Genomic DNA, 6,811 nt, shown 5'->3' with positions numbered 1-6,811 from the left:
GACCAAGAACCCGATGGTCACTCTGGCTGAGCTCCAGAGATCCTGTGTGGAGATGGGAGAAACTTCCAGAAGGACAACCATCACTGCAACACTCCACCGATCTGGGCTTTATGGCAGAGTGGCCAGTGGGAAGCCAAACAGTTCAATCTTGGTTTCATCAGACCACAGAATCTTGTTTCTCACAGTATGAGAGTCTTTTAGGTGTTTTTTTGCAAACTCCAAGCGGGCTTTCATGTGTCTTTCACTGAGTTGACACACACACACACACACACACACACACACACACACACACACACACACACACACACACACACACACACACACTTTCTGTCTCTCTTTCTCTCTCTCTATAGTATTTAAAGAGACATTATAGAGAAGTCACCATAGAGGCCACGTTAAGCCAAGCAAAGCGTTCCTTGGAATTGAGGGGCACCCCGTACGTCCCACGGGCGGCACCTGGGTGGCCGGAACATTGGGGGCCCCGATGTGCGGCGTTTTGAAGCAGCAGGGTCTCGCGCAATCAAGTCTAACCATCCTTCCCGCAGCCTCGCGGCTTGCCGTCCCACATCTGGACTTCAGATCAGCGTTTTTAATTAATCCGGGGTGAGCGCGGGGCCAGCTCTCGCTGCTCTTGCCACGTGCTTCTGGCTGCGCGAGCGCGTGTGCCTCCTTGTTTACCTGCACCGCGCGTTCGCTCCCGCGCGAAATTGAAAAAACAAATTCGATCTGCTCCGAATTTACAACGAACATGCTCTACAAATTACCCTCGGGTATATGAACGTGTGCACATCTTTCCTCTTTAATGATTTGTTAAATTACCTGTTGCGTACTTTATGCATTTTTTGTGGCTTGCAGTTGCCGTGTAATTTGCGAGATGCTTTCTTTCCTACAAACATTTTGGAGAGTTATACAAACTGTATGATACACTATAACTACTCCACTACTTTTATATTGAGTTCATTGAATCGAGGACAATTGACACACACACACACACACACACACACACACACACACACACACACACACACACACACACACACACACACACACACACACACACATTCTTACTCTGTATTTGTCACAATTAGAATTAGAGAGCTAATGTGTGAGAGTGTAGAAACATTATATATATATATATGCAAAGGTTTGCGGTTGGGAGTAAATCCAAATGACTCCATGGTAAGATCTCCAACCTTTAATTGAACAAACAATGACTCAGCGTTTCGATTAACAACATGTGACAAAGCCACACGCCTCCGTTAATCTTCCTCAAGAGTGATAAAATCATCTCAACATCCCCTTATATGCAAAGTGGGCGGGGTATATGCAAAGTGGTGTGGGCAATTAGAGCTGTCACAATTATTACTGCCCTTGTGTTAATATGTCACACAAGGTATTATTCGGACAATTTTCCCCCTCCCTCCCCCCCAAACACCCCTCTCCCAACCCCCCCCCTCCGCTTCTGCCCCCCTCTGGTTCCCCCCCTTTTTATTCCCCCTAACATCCCCCTCCCTTTCCCACATTCCCCTTTACCGGATAGGGCCACATGTGATGATCTTGATATTATGGCAATTTTATTTTATCTTAAATTTTTGCTTTAATAAATATTACAGTTTTAATTTAATTTACAATTTAATTATTTACAAGTTTAACTTCGAATTAAATGTAATGATTGTTCCGGATTTTCTAAACACTTGGGTTATAATCCAGCATTGCTTACAGGATTGTTTTGATCCGTTAATGTGCGGTTTATTTTTGAATTTGGTCAGTAACGTTCTCAGTTCACGAGAGTGGTGCGATACAGTTTAATTGGCTGTCCAGCTTTGCCCACCCTACTTTGCATATACCCCGCCCACCTTGCATATAAGGGGATGTTGAGATGATTTTGTCACTCTTGAGGAAGATTAACGGAGGCGTGTGGCTTTGACACATGTTGTTAATCGAAACGTTGAGTCATTGTTTGTTCAATTAAAGGTTGGAGATCTTACCATGGAGTCATATATATACACAAAGAATTAAGTTAAGCACCCCCCCCGTTTTTTTACAACCTCGCACATTACAAGTTTGTTGTCGTCAAAACAGTGTAATATACCCATGATATTGCTATATTTTCTGGAGAAGTGATATTATGGTCACAGAAAAACATAACAATCATGCCGTTTTCAATATTTTATTCTGAATAATTTAAGGTGAAAATTTTTGGGAATTTTAGGCATATTTTCACCTCAATTTAAGTATGGAGCTATAGGTCCATCACGGACAGTGTGGATGACGTTTATGTTTTCTAACGTACAGTCATTGTTCTGAGAAGACCTCTAGCGATCTTTGCGTCAATAACGTGTGTAGGACCCACGTGATCGGATCACTGACTCAACCAATCACTTTTTTTCACTTTGATCACTCAATTTCATCAATGGATAATTGCTAATGTCATACCAATCATTATTTGATCTCACATACCTTAGAATATATGCCAATGTATACATATACACAAAGAATATATATTAGGGGGTGCTTACCTTAATTCGTTGTGTAGGGGTGCTTAACTTAATTCTTTGTGTATATATATATGCATATATATATATGCATATATACAGACTTGGCATTTAATATGGAATTTTTTTTTTTTCTTGACGGGTTTACTTTCTGAACTCAGTATATCAATCTGGTGAGTTTCTTTTACCCTTCGGAGATGTCTTTGTTGAAAGAACCATGTCACTGATTGTCTTTCGCAGCAAGAAGTCAAAAACAGGATTATATCACAGGTGGCGTGAGAAAATGTAAGGACAGGTACATTTGACAATTGGCTTCACATTCGGGTATATAAGGGTTGTTGCGTTCTGTATTAGTGGAAAACAACTGCTGCACGTCTCCAAAAGTTATTGCCGCTTCCTCTGGAGATGTTCCGTCAACTTGACAATGCTGTTTGTCATGGAGTGGTGGCTTTACAGAAATTCTGGCATGAAACAGTGTGCTATTGCTCGGCAGTATGGCATCACTCAAGGTCAGGTGTCAAAGATCCTGAAACGAAATGCTCAGAGGAGTGTCCCTACTCCAATACCGAGGCCAGGACGTCCACGCAGAACCACAAGGAGAGATGATCGCCAGCTGCACCGGTTAGTCTGCAATGGCCGTACCAAGTCAGCTAATCGGCTTAGGGCTGAGTGGCAGCAACTCACAAATGTGCCTGTATCCAGAAGGCTAGTCAACCAACGACTGGTTCAAGCAGGCTATCGTGCCAGGCGTCCCCTGAGAAAGCCACGCCTGACCAGACAACACAGCCAGCACCAATTGCAGTGGGCCAGAGAGCACCGTCAATGGCAGCCAGGGGACTGGAATCACGTGACCTTCAGTGACGAGTCTAGATTTCTGGTCTATCGTCAAGATGGCCGCGTCCGAGTGTGCAGACAAGTGCATGAAGCCCACAACGAAGATTGTATAGTGCCAAGAGTCCAAGCTGGAGGTGGTGGGGTGACTGTTTGGGCTGCTTTTCATGCAGGGGGCAAAACTGACCTGGTTGTTCTGAATGGAAACCTGAACCAGTTCAAGTACAGGGTCATTCTAGAAGAAACATTGCTTCCATTTGCTCGTGCAGCCTTTCGAGGAAACTTTGTCTTCCAAGATGACAATGCATGGCCTCATCGTGCTCGCATGATCCAACACTTTCTTGCTGACCATGGTGTAGAGCATATGGAGTGGCCTGCCATGTCCCCTGATATGAATCCGATAGAGAACTTGTGGGCAGAATTAACTCGTCAAATCGACAACTTGGACCAGCAGCCTACCTCTGTGCGTGAATTGCAGCAGGCTATTGTCACTGCATGGCAAGCGATTCCTGTCCAAACCTTGGCAAATCTCGTGAACAGCATGCCTCGACGTGTACATGCTCTCCTGAATTCTCGTGGGGGTTACACGAAGTACTGAACTGTAATTTTACTGTCCGTAATCCCAATCATAATTTAGCTTTTGTTTTTGCTGAAATTTTTTTTGGCTAATGTGCAAAATAAAGAGATACTTCTGGAAAACGTACAGAAGTTTAACACAGTACTGTCCGTGAATTGCGCTTGATATCAGTTGACATCACTTTCAAGGATCAATTTATTTGTTTCGAAATGTCAAATGTGGTTTTTGTTTCTTTTAAAGGTCACATGAACAAAATCTAGAATAATTTCAACATAATTCCAATGAACTTTTGGTTCAAAGTCATCTCGAAAAGTAAGTTCACCCCCTCAAAAAAAATATTCCATATTAAATGCCAAGTCTGTATATATATCTAAATATCTATAAAGCTCAGTTGACTTTTTGCTCCACCAAATAACAGCAAAACGGAGTTGAGTAAATGGTGAAAATTCTACAGATGCTGTGATAAATAAGTACCTCTGTCGGTTTGAATGGTTGAAAAAGAATAGACGTCTGGATCAATATCTATATATATATATATATATATATTTATATAAACTATATATATAAACAATATCTATATATATATAAACGCGAGTTGTCTGTGTGTGTGTCCGCGTTTTATTCAGAGATGGCTGAACGGACCTTCATCAAACTTTCAGAGGTTCACCAGTGAGTGCCTGGGAGTGTTTTACGCAAAAAAAAAAAATTGAAAATAAAATGTTCGGTTTTTTGGACTTATAAAAAAAAAATATCGCTCGATAGTGCCGAAGCCTTTTTAAATTAATGACAGTTATATACAAGTACACATTCAGATAAATAAATACAAAACAATTACCAGATATTTGAATACAAATAAATCAAACAATTCCGGAAGTATACGAATTTGGTAGTACGGCTTCTTCTTCTTCCTGATCGGCATCACCCTAAACTCAGAAACGTGAGCCGCATTCACTCAGAAACGTGAGCCGCATTCACTCAGAAACGTGAGCCACTCCCCTTCCTCTATATAATGCTATATATAGCGATAATCCGAAACGGGATAATCTCTTACCGCTACAGCATACAATGACATTATCGGCGATTGTGTGCTTCCAACTTTGTGGCAACAGTTTGGAGAAGGCCCTTTCCTGTTTCAGCATGACAATGTCCCCATGCACAAATCGAGGTCCATACAGAAATGGTTTGTCGAGATCTGTGTGGAAGAACTTGCCTGGCCTGCACAGAGACCTGACCTCAACACCTTCGATCACCTTTGGGATGAATTGGAACGGCCGTCTGCGAGCCAGGCCTTATCGCCCAACATCAGTGCCTGACCTCTTCCATCTGGCCAGAGCATCTGGGGATATATATGTATGTATATATACATATATATATATATATATATATATATATATATATGGGTGTGGGGGGGGGGGGGGCGGAACCAAATCCTTATTACTGCCCATGATTTTGCAATGAGATGTTTGGGTGTCTGCTTACTTTTGGTCATGCAGTGTATATGTATATATATATTTTTTGTTGTGTGAGTGAGTGGATGAGGGGCTGTGGATTCTGGGAGTGGAGGTGGTTTTGTTGTTGTAGTCTGTGTTCTCACTGGCTGGGGGTGGGGGTATGTACGCATCCTGGTGTGGCTGCTGCATGTGGAGGCGTATGTGCCCCTGCTGGCCCACCTTAGCTGACCGTATCGATGTTGAAGGGCAAAACGGGATGATGCTGAGGTCCTCGACTGAGGAACCCGGTCAGTGAGGCACACTTGAGACCAGGTATGTTTTGAAATTATGTATGATATATATATATATATATACAGTCATGTGAAAAAGTAAGTACACCCCATGTAAAGTTTTAACTTTTTCAACATACAGCTATTTGATCTTCATTTCAACAATATTGACAGATAAAGGTGATATAATATAACAAATATCATGAAACATTTACATTTTGTAGTCCATTGTATAATTTAAATAAACATAAATGCAATAAAGGTGATATAATATAACAAATATCATGAAACATTTACATTTTGTAGTCCATTGTATAATTTAAATAAACATAAATGCAAATTTCGTGTGTGGAAAAAGTAAGTGCACCCCTACATTTATCACTACTTCAAACACCTAAAATTAGAATCAGGTGCACCAGCTCATAGTGGGGGGGCCAATGTTTTCCCGTTGAATTCAAATGTTAATTTGTGGACACTGGTTGGGTTGTCTTTAGGGATGATAGAAGTTGTAGAAAAAATATGTCTCCATTTTTTTCAAGTTCTTTATAGCGGCCATTTTGGATTATCAAAATGGCGTTTGTTGAAAACCGAAATTGTCATTATCTTGGCTTCTAAATGACCTAGAGTGTTAATTTTGGTGTCCAAATGTACATATTTGCGGATACTTAATCCAATAAACACACATTTATACACCTACATATGATCAAAAGGGTTCTTATGGCAGCCATCTTGGATTTTCACGCACTTATGCCAACACATATATATATTTTTTTCCATCATTTTCACTTCTAAATCACATAAAGGCTGGACTTTAGTGTTCAAATGTACACTTATAATGTCTTTGTGCAATATTTTTAGTTGGCAGTGTTCATTGTTACATTGAAGGATCTCCATCCTCCTCATCATCAGTGTTATCGATTCCCATGGGGCGCTCCTGACCCGTGTTACCACACACCTCTTCATCTGCCCCACACATACACATCTCAGAACAGTTGAGATGCTGAGACCTGCATGAGCAGTGAGACATGCATTGGGTCTTCTTGCAGTTACATTTGATTAGATGTGTGATGGCAGCTGGGGCTGGAGGGTCCTTGGTTGTGATGGGCACCAGCTGATCTCCTTCTGCTCTCCATCCATGTTCTGTTGGTTGTGGAAGCTGGGGGTCCGGTACATCAGCCTGATGCCACA

Source organism: Myxine glutinosa, chromosome 10 (genome assembly GCF_964187855.1).
Source record: "Myxine glutinosa chromosome 10, kmMyxGlut1.1, whole genome shotgun sequence".
NCBI lineage: Eukaryota > Metazoa > Chordata > Myxini > Myxiniformes > Myxinidae > Myxine > Myxine glutinosa.
Note: the sequence above shows the minus strand (reverse complement) of the source record.